The sequence below is a fragment of the Pongo abelii genome, chromosome 3, assembly GCF_028885655.2.
Source record: "Pongo abelii isolate AG06213 chromosome 3, NHGRI_mPonAbe1-v2.0_pri, whole genome shotgun sequence".
NCBI classification, from domain to species: Eukaryota; Metazoa; Chordata; class Mammalia; order Primates; family Hominidae; genus Pongo; species Pongo abelii.
Genome location: NC_071988.2, coordinates 48,391,564 through 48,404,084, shown reverse-complemented (window position 1 = coordinate 48,404,084; position 12,521 = coordinate 48,391,564). Strand labels below are relative to the sequence as shown.

Genomic DNA, 12,521 nt, shown 5'->3' with positions numbered 1-12,521 from the left:
AAAGTCCCTGAACTCATATTTTCATAAAGATTCTGTTCTTCCTGTCTTATGTTCATGCCTCATTTGAATCTCCCAACAAACCCATGAGGGAGGCGGGGTGGGTACATCATCTCCATGACCAGGAAGAACCTGAGAGGGAGCTCCCTCTCCTGTCTGCTCTCACCTGGACCAACTAGTGGCAGAACTGAATGTCTTTATTTCTTCTCTCTTCTGTCTCCAAGATGTGCTTAACACAACAGATTTTCTATTAATTTTCTACTGATGCATGACAAATGCCACAAATGTAGTGGCTTAAAACAACACCCATTTATTAGCTTGCGGTTCTGTCCATCACATGTCCAGCACAGAGTGGCTGGGCTCTCTGCTCTGACATCCCAATGGTGAAATCAAGGTATCCGCTGGGCTGACACTGAGGAAAATTCATTTCCAAGATCATTCTTGCCATTGGTAGAATCCAGTTCATTGCAGCTGTAGCCTGAGGTCCCCATTTCTTTGCTGCAGGCAGGTGACACTCTCCATTCCTAAAGACTGCTCAAGTTCCTTGTCATCCCTTCATCTTCAAGCCAGCAACAGCACATCGAACCCTCCTTGTACTTCTAACTTCTGATCTCTTCTGCCATCAGTCAAAGAAAACGCTCTCCTCTTAAAGAGTTCATGTGCTGGGTACAGTGAATCACACCTGTAATTCCAGCAGTTTGAGAAGCCAAGGCAGGAAGATCACTTGAGCCCAGGAGTTCGAGACCAGCCTGGGCAACATAGCCAGATCCCCATTTCTACAAAAAAAAAAAAAAAAGGAAGGAAGGAGGGAGGGAGGGAAAGAGAAGGAAGAGAAGGAAGGAACGAAGGGAGGGAGAGAGACAGAAAGAAAGCAAGAAAGAAAGAGAAAGGGAGAGAGAGAAAGAGAAAAGAGAAGGAAGGAAGAAAGGAAGGAAGGAAGGGAGGGAAGGAGGGAGGGAAGGAGAGAGGAAAGAAAGGAAAGAAAAGAAAGAAAGAAGGAAAGAAAAGAAAGAAGAGAGAGAGAAAGAGAGAGAAGGAAGGAAGGAAAGAAGGAAGGAAGGAAGGGAGGGAGGGAGTGGGGAGGAAGAGTTCATGTGATTAGATCGGGCTCCAGGCTTGCTGGGATAATCTCCCTATTTTAAGAGGAACTATGCTTATAACATAATCTAATCATGGGAGTAAAATCCACCAAATTCACAGTCCTGGGATTATGCAGGTCTTGTGCACCACAGGTGAGAAATCTTGGTGGCTTCTTAATTCTGCATACCGCAGGACTTGTTTCCCATGGTGTTTTCTGGAGACTCCACCATCAGAATAGCTGAAGATAACGCATTAAAAATGAAGATTCTTTGGTCACAACACAGACCTCTGAATCAATCTCCAGGGAGACTGGATCTAAGAATCTGCACCTAACACAAACTTCTCACATGATTCTGATGCTCAAGAAAATTGGAGAACCTAGAATTTCAGAGTGGCATTTCACAGGGAACAGAGCATCGTCTCTACTCTGTGTGGTGTGCAGCCCAAATGCCATCAGGACCTATACACTCGCTTCTCCAGCTGGGGAAGGAGAGTGTGAGCTCTTCCCAGCTCCCAGGTGAGTCCCTCCAAAGGGGTTGCCCTCCTGTGAAAGGAGCTGCCTTGTCCTCTCTCTGGAAGCTGCCCATTTCCAATGACTGGTCAATGTGGCGGGTATCAAGACCTACTCCCTCCTTGCTTCAATGTGGGGCATATCTGAAGGGCCATCCCAGCTTTCGCTTTCCCACTGAGATCACCTGAGGTCTCTCTTGTTCACGCAGTTCAACTTTGTCTGCCCCACCTTGCACCCTTCGCTCCTGTACAGGCATCCCAAGGGCTCTCCTCAAGAAACTTCACACCCAAATCTCCATCTCAGAGTCTGTTTCCAGGGAGCCTAATCTAAGACACACACATAGAGTTTATTGGAGATCTGTCTTTGTCGCTCTGTCTCAAATAATATACCCAATCTGTCATCATCTCCATGGCTACCTCATCCAAGCTGCCATTTCTCTTTCTTCTCCCCTCCCACATCACATGCCATTCTCTACACACCAGCCCCAGGGAACCCTAATAGCCCTTGATGATTTCTTTGTTTGCTGCCTACTTCCTGCATTAGATGTAAGCTTGAGGAAGGTGGAGACTGTTTTTTGTCTCTGGCATAGAATAAAGGCCAGTAAATGCTTGTTGGATAAATTAGTGGATTAAAGTACCAAACTCTCAATGATAGAAAAAGACACCACCAGTCAGATATAAGCAAATTCAAATTTTTTTTCAGTCCACCACTACAATGGGAAGGCACAAGCAAATTAAAATTAGAAAATGGACTCTGTACGTTTTACCCCCAAATTAGGTATATGAAGTTCATCTGGAAACTTTCCTTAAACATGAAGATTTTAGGTTACTTTTGAAAAATGTCAGGGAAAGAAGAAACTGGCCTCTGAGTCATTTTGGATCCCACTATCCAACTGTCATATCTTTTCTGTTACATAACAGTTATATTCCAGCAATAATGAGTTATAACATTAATATCTGAAGAGTAAATCTCATTCTCTCAGTGACTACCAAAATTAGTGGTACATTTTCTGAGTGGGGAGGGAAGAATAATTTCTTCATAGATTCAACTGAAAACTCTTTTGAAGACACATGAGCCTCGTTCTGCATAATTCTGTAAATTCTAATGTAGGTCCAGTGGATTTATTTAAAATGAGGGATCTGTTACTTGCCTAGTGAGCTTGAGAAATGAAAAACACATAAATCATTCTTACCTATAGCTTCTTTTTTGGAAAGGTACTAATCTTAGCTGCAGTGATTAGTGAGGAAAGGGGTACATGTTCACTGAGCTAGTCATTCTTGAAACAGGATTCAGGAAAGGGCAGTTTTGTGACTCAAGTGCAGTTTTGGAATGACTTTTATGAAGGAAGAAAGCAATGCTCTCCAGGTAGTCAGAATAATTCAGACTCTAAAAGTATTCCCTGATTTATAAGTAGTAATTTGCCAGCCTTGGCTTCTTCAGAGTAGAAAAATCCTTGAAGGTATGTGTATATATTATGTATATATTTTTAAGTGCCAAAAAGTGCATGACATCATTGTTCATTTAAAAGCAAAAATTCAAGATCATAAAAAGAGGGGGAAAGACCTGTTCGTTGACCAGAGCAGACTTATGTGACATGCAGAGAATGAACTCTTGCCATGTACATTTGGAGTCCAATCATTTCAAGCCCATCAATAGTGCAATTGAGTACCCATGGGCATAGAGAGCCTTCCTAAGGTATTACAGCAAGTCACAAAATCATAAACAAAACCAAAAAAATACATATCTTTGTCTCATGGACCTAGTTATTTCTGCCTAGATGCCAACATCAGATTGAGAACCATAAAAATTTATTTGAACCAATAGCCAAGGAAGAAACTGAAAATATTTTCAAGAATTGCCTCTACATATGGGTTTTGGCATCAAGCAGACATACTGCCTATAGTCTCACACTTGCAAAGAATAATTAATTCCAATGCAATATAAAATGTTCCAGGATTTAAAAAAGAATTACCCAATTTATTTTACAAAGCTAAAATAAATTACAGCAAACCCCAAAATGACCAGCACAGAAAAGAAAAATATGAAAACAGCATTTATTTTGGAGAGACTTCTAGCATTACATAACCAAATTAAGTATGCAGGTGCCCTCTGACTCAGAAATTCCACTGATGAGCACATATCCTGGAAACATTCCCAGGCAGGCTGAAGAGGGAAATGTACATGGTGGATCATTGCAGCATGGTGGTGGCAAGGAGATGGCATCACTGGGAGAGTGAGTGGGTAAAATGTGGTGCAGGTACACCACAGAGTATTTTGCTGTCGGTAGAAGCAATTAGTTGGACATACTTAGAGAGTAGAAATTGATTTTAAAATATGGTACATAGTGAAAAATGCAAGAAACAGAACAATATAAAATACGATATCACTTCAACAAACAATATGCAAACCAGTAATATATGCTTTTCAAAGACACATTCAAATAGAAATAAACATACACATTAAAAGTATTCTGATTGGAGACAATGGGACTAGGATATAAAATAAGGGGAATAAATAAATGTATGGCTGCATTCCAAGTTCCATAGGCCCGAGTCCCTTTCGCCTTCATGGGTCCTTTCCTCCATTAGAAAAGTATTTAAAAATCATATTTTACAACTGTGTTGGTATAAAGATAAATATATTAATATTATGTACTAAAACATTTTCTCTGGGCAGGGATAGTGACTCACACCTGTATTCACACTTTGGGAGGCCAAGGCAGGAGGATTGCTTGAGGCCAGAAGTTCAAGACCAGCCTAGGCAACATAGTGAGACCCTGTCTCTATTAAAAAATAAATAAATAAATAAATAAAATTAAAATAAAAACTTCTTTGCCCTAAAAGTACATTTTTACTTCTGACTTACAAGAAATTAAAACACTTTCCTGGGCCCCTAAATGTATCATGAGCCCTAAGATACTGTGCTTTCTGTGCCTGATTTGACTCTAAATAAATGAATGAATGACAATGGGTCCTTGTAGGAACAACTGATAATTGTGTGTCAGGAACTAAGGAGTATGATTCATTCAGTGCTCTGCATTTTAGGTCCAAAAATCTTTCCAGAAACAGCAGTTCCTTAGGTGTGTTGAAGAACTCTGACTTATGAAAGCAGGATATTACTAAGACTTATGAAAAAAAAAGGAAGCTTCCCCAAAAATGTATTCCATGTGGAAAATGCTGAGTTAAACAAAGCTAAGCAGGTTTTTATATCTTACGATCTGTCAGAACCTTTACTATATAGTGTAATATAAGTTATGAATCCCCAAGGAGGTGGGCAGGGAATTTAACAAGCAGGGTTTCCCAAAGCCATTTGACAGTGACGTTCTTCTGCTTTGATGGTAGAGGCACTGAGTGCTGAGAACTCCCTGAAAAGCTTGGCCCAGGTCAGTCCCTGCCCCAGGATCAGGCAGGTGAATTCACTCACAGCTGTCTGAGCCTGGACCCCCGTCTACCCTGCCTGCCCAGGCAGAGCTGTGCTTCCACTCAGGCTGGCAGACTGCGGCTCCTCAACCTCTAGGTTGCAGGACAGTCCCTGGGGAGCACTGTGGCCCAGGTCAGGACCAAGCCAGAGATTGTGGGTATGGTTTAATTTACAACCTCTGAATAGTTAGACATAAAGTATGCGGGCTTTCATTTGTACAATACACTTCCTTGTCTTTTTCAGTTTTAGAGGCTGCCTGCATTCCTTGGCTTGTGGCCCCTTCCTCACATCACTCCAACCTCTTGCTTCTGTGGCCACATCTTCTACTACTGCCTTTGACTTTATTCCCTCCTTCTTATAAAGACCCTTGTGATTACATTGGGTCCACCTAGGAAATCCAGATAGTCTCCCTATTTCAATATCCTTAATGTAATCACACCAGCAAAGATCCTTTTACCATGTAAGGAAACATTCACTGGTTCCCAGGATTAGGAGGTGGATATCTTTGGGGGCTATTGTTCTAACAGTCCTTGAGAGATTTCAGTGAGCAGAGCTCCACCTGCTAAGCTGCATCAAACATGCAGTGTGAGAAAAAAAATTGGGGGTGCATTGACTCACTGAGATTTAGGAGGTTGTCTATTACTACAGCAGAATTTAGCACACTTTTATACTTCATTTCATTTTTGCCTCCTGTTTATATTTTGCAATAACTCTAGGCATTAAATATGACTTTTTAAAATAAAGTACTTTTAAAATAATATACTAGGAATAATCAATCTATGAGCAAACCAAAGAGTGTTTTTGTTCTTGAAAAAAGTAACTTCAGATCTGTAGACTTAAAAATAAATATTGCCCACATTTAATATCCTAACAAAATTCTTTCCTGACTCTGAAAAATCTTCAGATTCCCTTTGTTCCAAAAAAACTAACAGGTGACCGGGCACAGTGGCTCATGCCTGTAATCCCAGCACTTTGGGAGGCCAAGGTGGGCGGATCACGAGGTCAGGAGATGGAGACCATCCTGGCCAACATAGTGAAACCCCGTCTCTACTAAAAATAAAAAAATTAGTTGGGCGTGGTGGTGCCTGCCTGTAATCCCAGCTACTCCGGACGCTGAGGCAGGAGAATCACTTGAACCCCGAAGGCGGAGGTTGCAGTGAGCTGAGATCGCACCACTGCACTCCAGCCTGGCGATATAGCGAGACTTCGTCTCAAAAAAAAAAAAAAAAAAAAAAAAAAAACAAAAAACCAAAAACCTAACAGATTAGCAATGTTGATTTACTTAGATGCTGAACCAGGTGAAAGTAACAAAGAAAACAAACTTGATTGAAAGATTGTTAAATCTAGTCCTGTTTTTCCTGGAAGTTGAGGGGTGAGGATGGAGGGAGTTTTTCCTGATAATGGAAATGCAAATACACTTACCTGACTTTCTAAAGCACAATCCTTTCCCTAGTTCATGTAATCGTGTGTTATAGGTCATAAAATGTAGAGTGAGAAATGTTTTACAGTCTTGAATTACAGAGTCCAAGCTGTGCCACCACCCACATGTCTTCTTTATAAGTTGGATGGACTTCTGGACATGTCAGTCTCAGTACAAATCAGTGGTCACCAGCTTTTTGATTGTGCCCCTCTAATCAGCAAAAAATGTTCAGCCCATACTTCCACTATGTATACTTACCAATGTATTACAAGCATTACAATACATGCACAAAAAAAGACACTAAAAGATGATATAAAGATAAATAATATTATTATTTCTTTATTTTGGGGGTTAGGAAGAAGGCTTTATTGGTGGGTGTGAATAAGGAGGGGCAAACCAGTGGGAGCCCCCATAAGTACAGGGCCTGCCACTTGTCCAGGGGGCCATGATTGGGGGTGTTTGACCTGATAGCTGTCTAGGATGAGCTGCTTCACAGCTACCATGTCTTCAAATTCATCCACATTAATATTGGTAAAATCTCGCTTCTTTGAAATATGGATCTTCTAGCAGCTAGGGAACTTGAACTTGGTCCTGTGTGGGGTCTTAACCACATACTGCTTGTTCTGCAGCTTGGTGCAGATGAACATGATGACTTGGCCAATGTGGACCTTTCCTCCCATGCCCTGGGGCTTTCAAAGGCACCCTGTGTACCTATCTAGAGCATAGACTGGAGACAGTATCAGGTCAGGGACATGAACGTCCATTGGAAAGGGCTGTCTCCAAGGCTCCTTAGGGCAACGCATACAACATACAAGCAACAGGGTGCACACACTACCGAGAAGGCTGCTGTTCGCAGCCGTGGCACACCTGGCCCTTACAAGGAAAGTAACATGATCGGCTTAATTGACTGTAAGAAATACTATTTTTAAATGTCTTTCTAATCATGGCAGCATCATGCTACAATCATTAATATTTCAAGGCAAAATATTCCCTTAAGTTGTGGTTCCTCATTAATGATAATGGATGTAAATACAACTTGCAAGCCATCTCCTTGATAATTTTGACTATTTTGTCAGACTTTTCATCAAATCTCATTTGAGCCTTATTATTTTTGCCTTTCAATGTGGGTAGCAAAGAGTTTTTTCTAGGAGTAGAACTGTCTGCTCTTTTTGTTGTTGTTGTTTTTGTTGTTGTTTATTTGCTTGTACTTATGTTATTGTTTTCACCTCAATCTATGGTTTCTTTGCAGGAAATCTTTTTTTTTTTTTTAATACTTTTAAGTTTTAGCATACATGTGCACAACGCGCAGGTTAGTTACATATGTATACATGTGCCATGTTGGTGTGCTGCACCCATTAACTCGTCATTTAACATTAGGTATATCTTCTAATGCTATCCCTCCCCCCTCCCCCCACCCCACAACAGGCCCCGATGTGTGATGTTCCCCTTCCTGTGTCCATGTGTTCTCATTGTTCAATTCCCACCTATGAGTGAGAACATGTTGCAGGAAATCTTTTTAAGTCATTTGTCTGTTTTTACAAGAGTTAATTTAATTAAAATTAGAGACTATTATCTAAAAACCAGTTATGACAATATAGCTGACCATATACAAACTGTAATGCATCACACTGTGCTGAAAGCAAAAGAGTGAGGAAACCACCGTCAACCCATCTTTTCTGGAACTCCCACTCTTCCCTCGGGTGCCTCCGTGTACGGTACAATCACCACACAAAGCCAGGTGACATCTGGATAAAGGGAGGGTGCCATTGTCGATCCACATATTTACTTTCATAATGCTTCTGGGAAGCATGTGCCATACTCTGTAGAACTCTAATATAAGTAGCTGAGGCCCAGCGCAGTGGCTCACTCATGTAATCCCATCTGTTTGGGAGGCTGAAGAAGGTGGATCGCTTGAGTCCAGGAGTTTGAGCCCAGCCTGGGCAACATGGTTTTCATGTTGATGGGGGTTTCATGTAGAAACTCCATCTCTACAAAAAAAAAAAAAAAAAAAAAATTAGCTGGGTATAGTGGCACACGCCGGTAGTCCCAGCATCTCAGGAGGCAGAAGCAGGAGGATCACTTCAGCCTGGGAGGTCCAGGCTGCAGTGAGCTGTGATTGTGCCACTGCACTCCAGCCTAGGCAACAGAACAAGAACGTGTTTCCAAAAAAATAAAATAAAATAAGAAGAAAGAAAAAAATAAGTATCTGAAATGCAAGTTTCTAAAAAGGCTTTTGCATGGGCAATCAGTTTAGGTATGTGGCAAAAGACCCGTAATCTATTCTAATAATGTTGCTGTTACAAAACAAATTACAAAGAAACTGAAGCCAGAAAGCCTAATCCCACAGAGGGCTTTTGGCAATTAGGGCCAGAAACCAGATATTCTGAGTCTTGGCCTTTATTTCCATTACACCATGAGATTATGAATGAGTAAACTTAGAAATTTCATGACCAAATTAAGTCCTGCTGGCCTCCCTTCAGCATGCTGTGCTCTGTGATGAGGGGGAAAGATGCAAGCCAAGAACAGGGAGACTCCAGGAGGTAACAGGTCCAGCCCTGGAGATGGAGGAGGATTTTTAGTTCCCTGCAAGATAATTATAAAGAAAAGATATTTATTTATAAGAAAACATTGAAAGAATACAAGAAACTACTAGAAGTGGTTACCTTTAGGAGTGGGGTGAGGGTGGCAGGAATGTGGTGGACAAAAATAGGGCTGGGGACCAGACTTCACAGTGCATACCTTGTATATAGCTCTGATTTTTTTTTTTTTTTCTGATGGAATCTCGCTCTGTTGCCCAGGCTGGAGTACAGTGGTACAATCTCCGCTCACTACAACCTCCATTTCCAGGGTTCAAGCAAATCTCCCATTTCAACCTCCTGAGTAGCTGAGATTACAGGTGCACTCCACCATGTCTGGCTAGTTTTTGTATTTTTAGTAGAGATGGGGTTTCACCATGTTGGCCAGGCTTGTCTAGAACTCCTGAACTCAAGTGATCCACCCGCCTTATCCCTCCAAAGTGCTGGGATTACAGGCATGAGCCCCTGTGTCCGGCCTAGCTCTGATTTTTGAGCCAGTGTATTACCTATAGAAAGGTATTTACAAAGGTCATAGTTTGCCTCCCATTGTATCTCTAGCTGTATGTCTCACTGAAAAGGATATTCAGATAGATAGATTAAGATTCTTCTGAAAAGAGTTATTTGTGCCTTCTCTACTAGAAATTCAAGGATATTATTCATATGGTTTGGATTTGTGTCCCTGCCCAAATCTCATGTCAAATTATAATCCCCAATGTTGGAGGAGGGAGGGAGGTGATTACATCATGGGGGCAACTTCCCCCCTGCTGTTCTTGTGATTGTGAGTTCTCCCAATTTCTGGTTGTTTAAAAGCGTGTAGCCCTTTCCCCTTCACTCTCTTTTCCTCCTGCTCCAGCCATGAGGACGTGCTGGCTTCCCCTTAGCCTTCCACCATGATTGTAATTTTTCTGAGGCCTCTCAAGCCATGCAGAACCATGAGCCAATTAAACCTCTTTTCTTTATAAATTACCCAGTCTCAGGTATTCCTTTATACCAGTGCAAGAATTGACTAATACATTCAGGGCTACATTGATTATATTGATATATATTGATTATATTCAAGGACAGCCAGCCAGGCAGATGTCTGGTGTGACGACCTATAAGAAATGATAAAATGTTCTGGGAAATGTAATAAGATGAAGGCAATTATAGTTCCCTCCTGTACTGGTAGAGTTCAATCAGGGAAGCAAGACCATTATGAGCACTATGGGGTAAGTTATTTATTGTGGAGTTAGACTTCCCACAATCTGGGGAAAAGTTGCGGAAGAAAGGTCTGAAAAGCACCAGAAAAAAGCTACTAATCAACCCTGGAGCCGGTGAACAAATCAAAGCTTGCTGGATGTGAGGTACAGCTGACTGCTGGAGAGCAACCATGAAAGCGCTGGCATAGAAGTCTATGGAAGGCTCTCTGTGGCTTCTGCCTCTGTGAGCTCACAGCAGAGCATCTTATGGTGGGCCTGGTTCATGGCTGGTCAGTAGGGCCAGCAGTCAGGAAGAGCTGGACATTGAGCGGAAAAAAATGAAGACAAGGTGGCACCCACAGGCACTGTTGTTTTTTGTTTTTGTTTTGTGGTTGTTATTGTTGTTGTTGTTGTTTTGAGACGGAGTTTCGCTCTTGTCGCCCAGGCTGGAGTGCAATGGCACGATCTTGGCTCGCGGCAACATCCGCCTCCCGTGTTCAAGCAATTCTAGTGCCTCAGCCTCCGGAGTAGCTGGGATTACAGGCGCCTTGCCTCGGCCTCCCAAAGTGCTGGGATTATATTATAGTGCTGTATCTATAGGCGTGAGCCACCTCGCCCGGCCCCCACAGGCACTGTTTAACCACACCTACCAATCATGGCCTTCAAAGTGCAATGGCTGCTACTTCATTCCTGATCTCACATTTCACACAAGGCGCTCACTTCAAAATTGGAATGATATAGAGAACATTAGCATGGCCTCCGCATGGGATGATGCACAAATTCATGAAGCGTTCCATATTTTCAGCTTCCTTTTAATATCATGCGGTTATTTAGGTAATAAGAAATATTAAGTAATTGGCTTTAGATTTTGTAATTTTCTCCCTGAGTTTCTGCTAGATCTTTACATTCTAGTAGTCAATGTATTTTCAGTGAAATGTAAAAATATTCCTGTTCTCTTTGATCAGTATTAATTTCTTGAATTCATATTGTCACTTGAATCCTGTAGCTGTCATTTGTCTCTGTTATAAGCAATATTTGATTTTTGATGTGTGTAGACCAACTCTTCTTCATTTTTTCATCATATTTTCAAGATGTGATTTTACATTTCGGCATCTTAAAAACAGTTTGGTCATAATTCTAGATACACACTACTAATTTATGTACCTACACATGTGACCTTTGTGAACAGAAATTGCCATGTCCAATCTGTGTTTATACATAACTTTCTGGTTATATACTCCTTAGATTTGTGGATTCAAGTTACTGAAGTGAATACCATTAAAATCCTAGGCCATGTTAATTGATTATACATGTTTAGAATGTTAAACAAACAGGCCAGGCCCAGTGGCCCACACCTGTAATCCCAGCAATTTGGGAGTCCAAGGCAAGCAGATCACTTGAGGCCAGGAGTTCAAGGCCAGCCAGGTCAACATGGTGAAACACCATCTGTATTAAAAATACAAAAATTAGCCGGATGTGGTGGCACGCGTGCCTGTAATCCCAGCTACTTGGGTGGCATGGAGGTTGCAGTGAGCGGAGATCGTGCCACTGCACTCCAGCCTGGGTGACAAACAAAATCACACAAGTTTCTCTTGTGGCAACTATAACTCTGAACCATACAAGGTATCTCTGTATCTAAGTTATCTGGGAAATGTCATTCCAATTTAGCTACCTTGACATTGTACAAAGTCCCCATGGCTCCTCACAGGGACAAATGCAGTGTGGCTAAAAGCAACTTTGATAAGCTGCTTGGCATAGAGTGTAAGACATTCAGGGCTCCAGCTCCAGCTTCAATTAACAATTGCTATGCTTCCTTCTAAGGATGTGTGGCTGTCTGCCTGCAGGGCTTTGGCTTTGTGGGTGAAATATGCAGGTTTGGAGCTAAACCTGAATTGCTGAGGACTGTGGAGGAGACGCAGCAAGGTGCCCCCAGCAGCTCTATGTTGCTTTTGCCGGCAGAGGGCTCAGCTTTGCTAGAAATAAACCTAGAATCATTTGCAGAAAACAAGTTTAGAGGCTGGGTGTGTTGGTTCATGCCTGTAATCATCCCAGCACTTTGGGAGGCCAAGATGGGTGGATCACCTGAGGTCAGGAGTCAAGACCAGCCTGGCCAACATGGTAAAACCCCGTCTCTACTAAAAATATAAAAATTAGCCTGGCATGGTGGTGGGCACCTGTAATCCCAGCTACTTGAGAGGCTGAGACAGGAGAATCACTTGAATCCAGGAGGCAGAGGTTGCAGTGAGAGGTTGCAGTGAGCCAAGAATCATGCCACTGCACTCTAGCCTGAGCAATGGAGTAAGACTCTGTCTCAAGAAAATAAAAAAATAAAAAGTCAG

The 12,521-nt window shown here is 42.0% G+C and overlaps 2 pseudogenes; one reads left to right on the top strand and one right to left on the bottom strand.

Moving 5' to 3' along the window:
- Positions 1-7,199: 7,199 nt before the first annotated feature.
- LOC112133264 (small nucleolar RNA SNORA70) lies at positions 7,200-7,341 on the bottom strand (annotated as a pseudogene).
- Positions 7,342-10,894: 3,553 nt separating this feature from the next.
- LOC112133238 (U6 spliceosomal RNA) lies at positions 10,895-10,985 on the top strand (annotated as a pseudogene).
- The last annotated feature ends 1,536 nt before the right edge of the window (positions 10,986-12,521 follow it).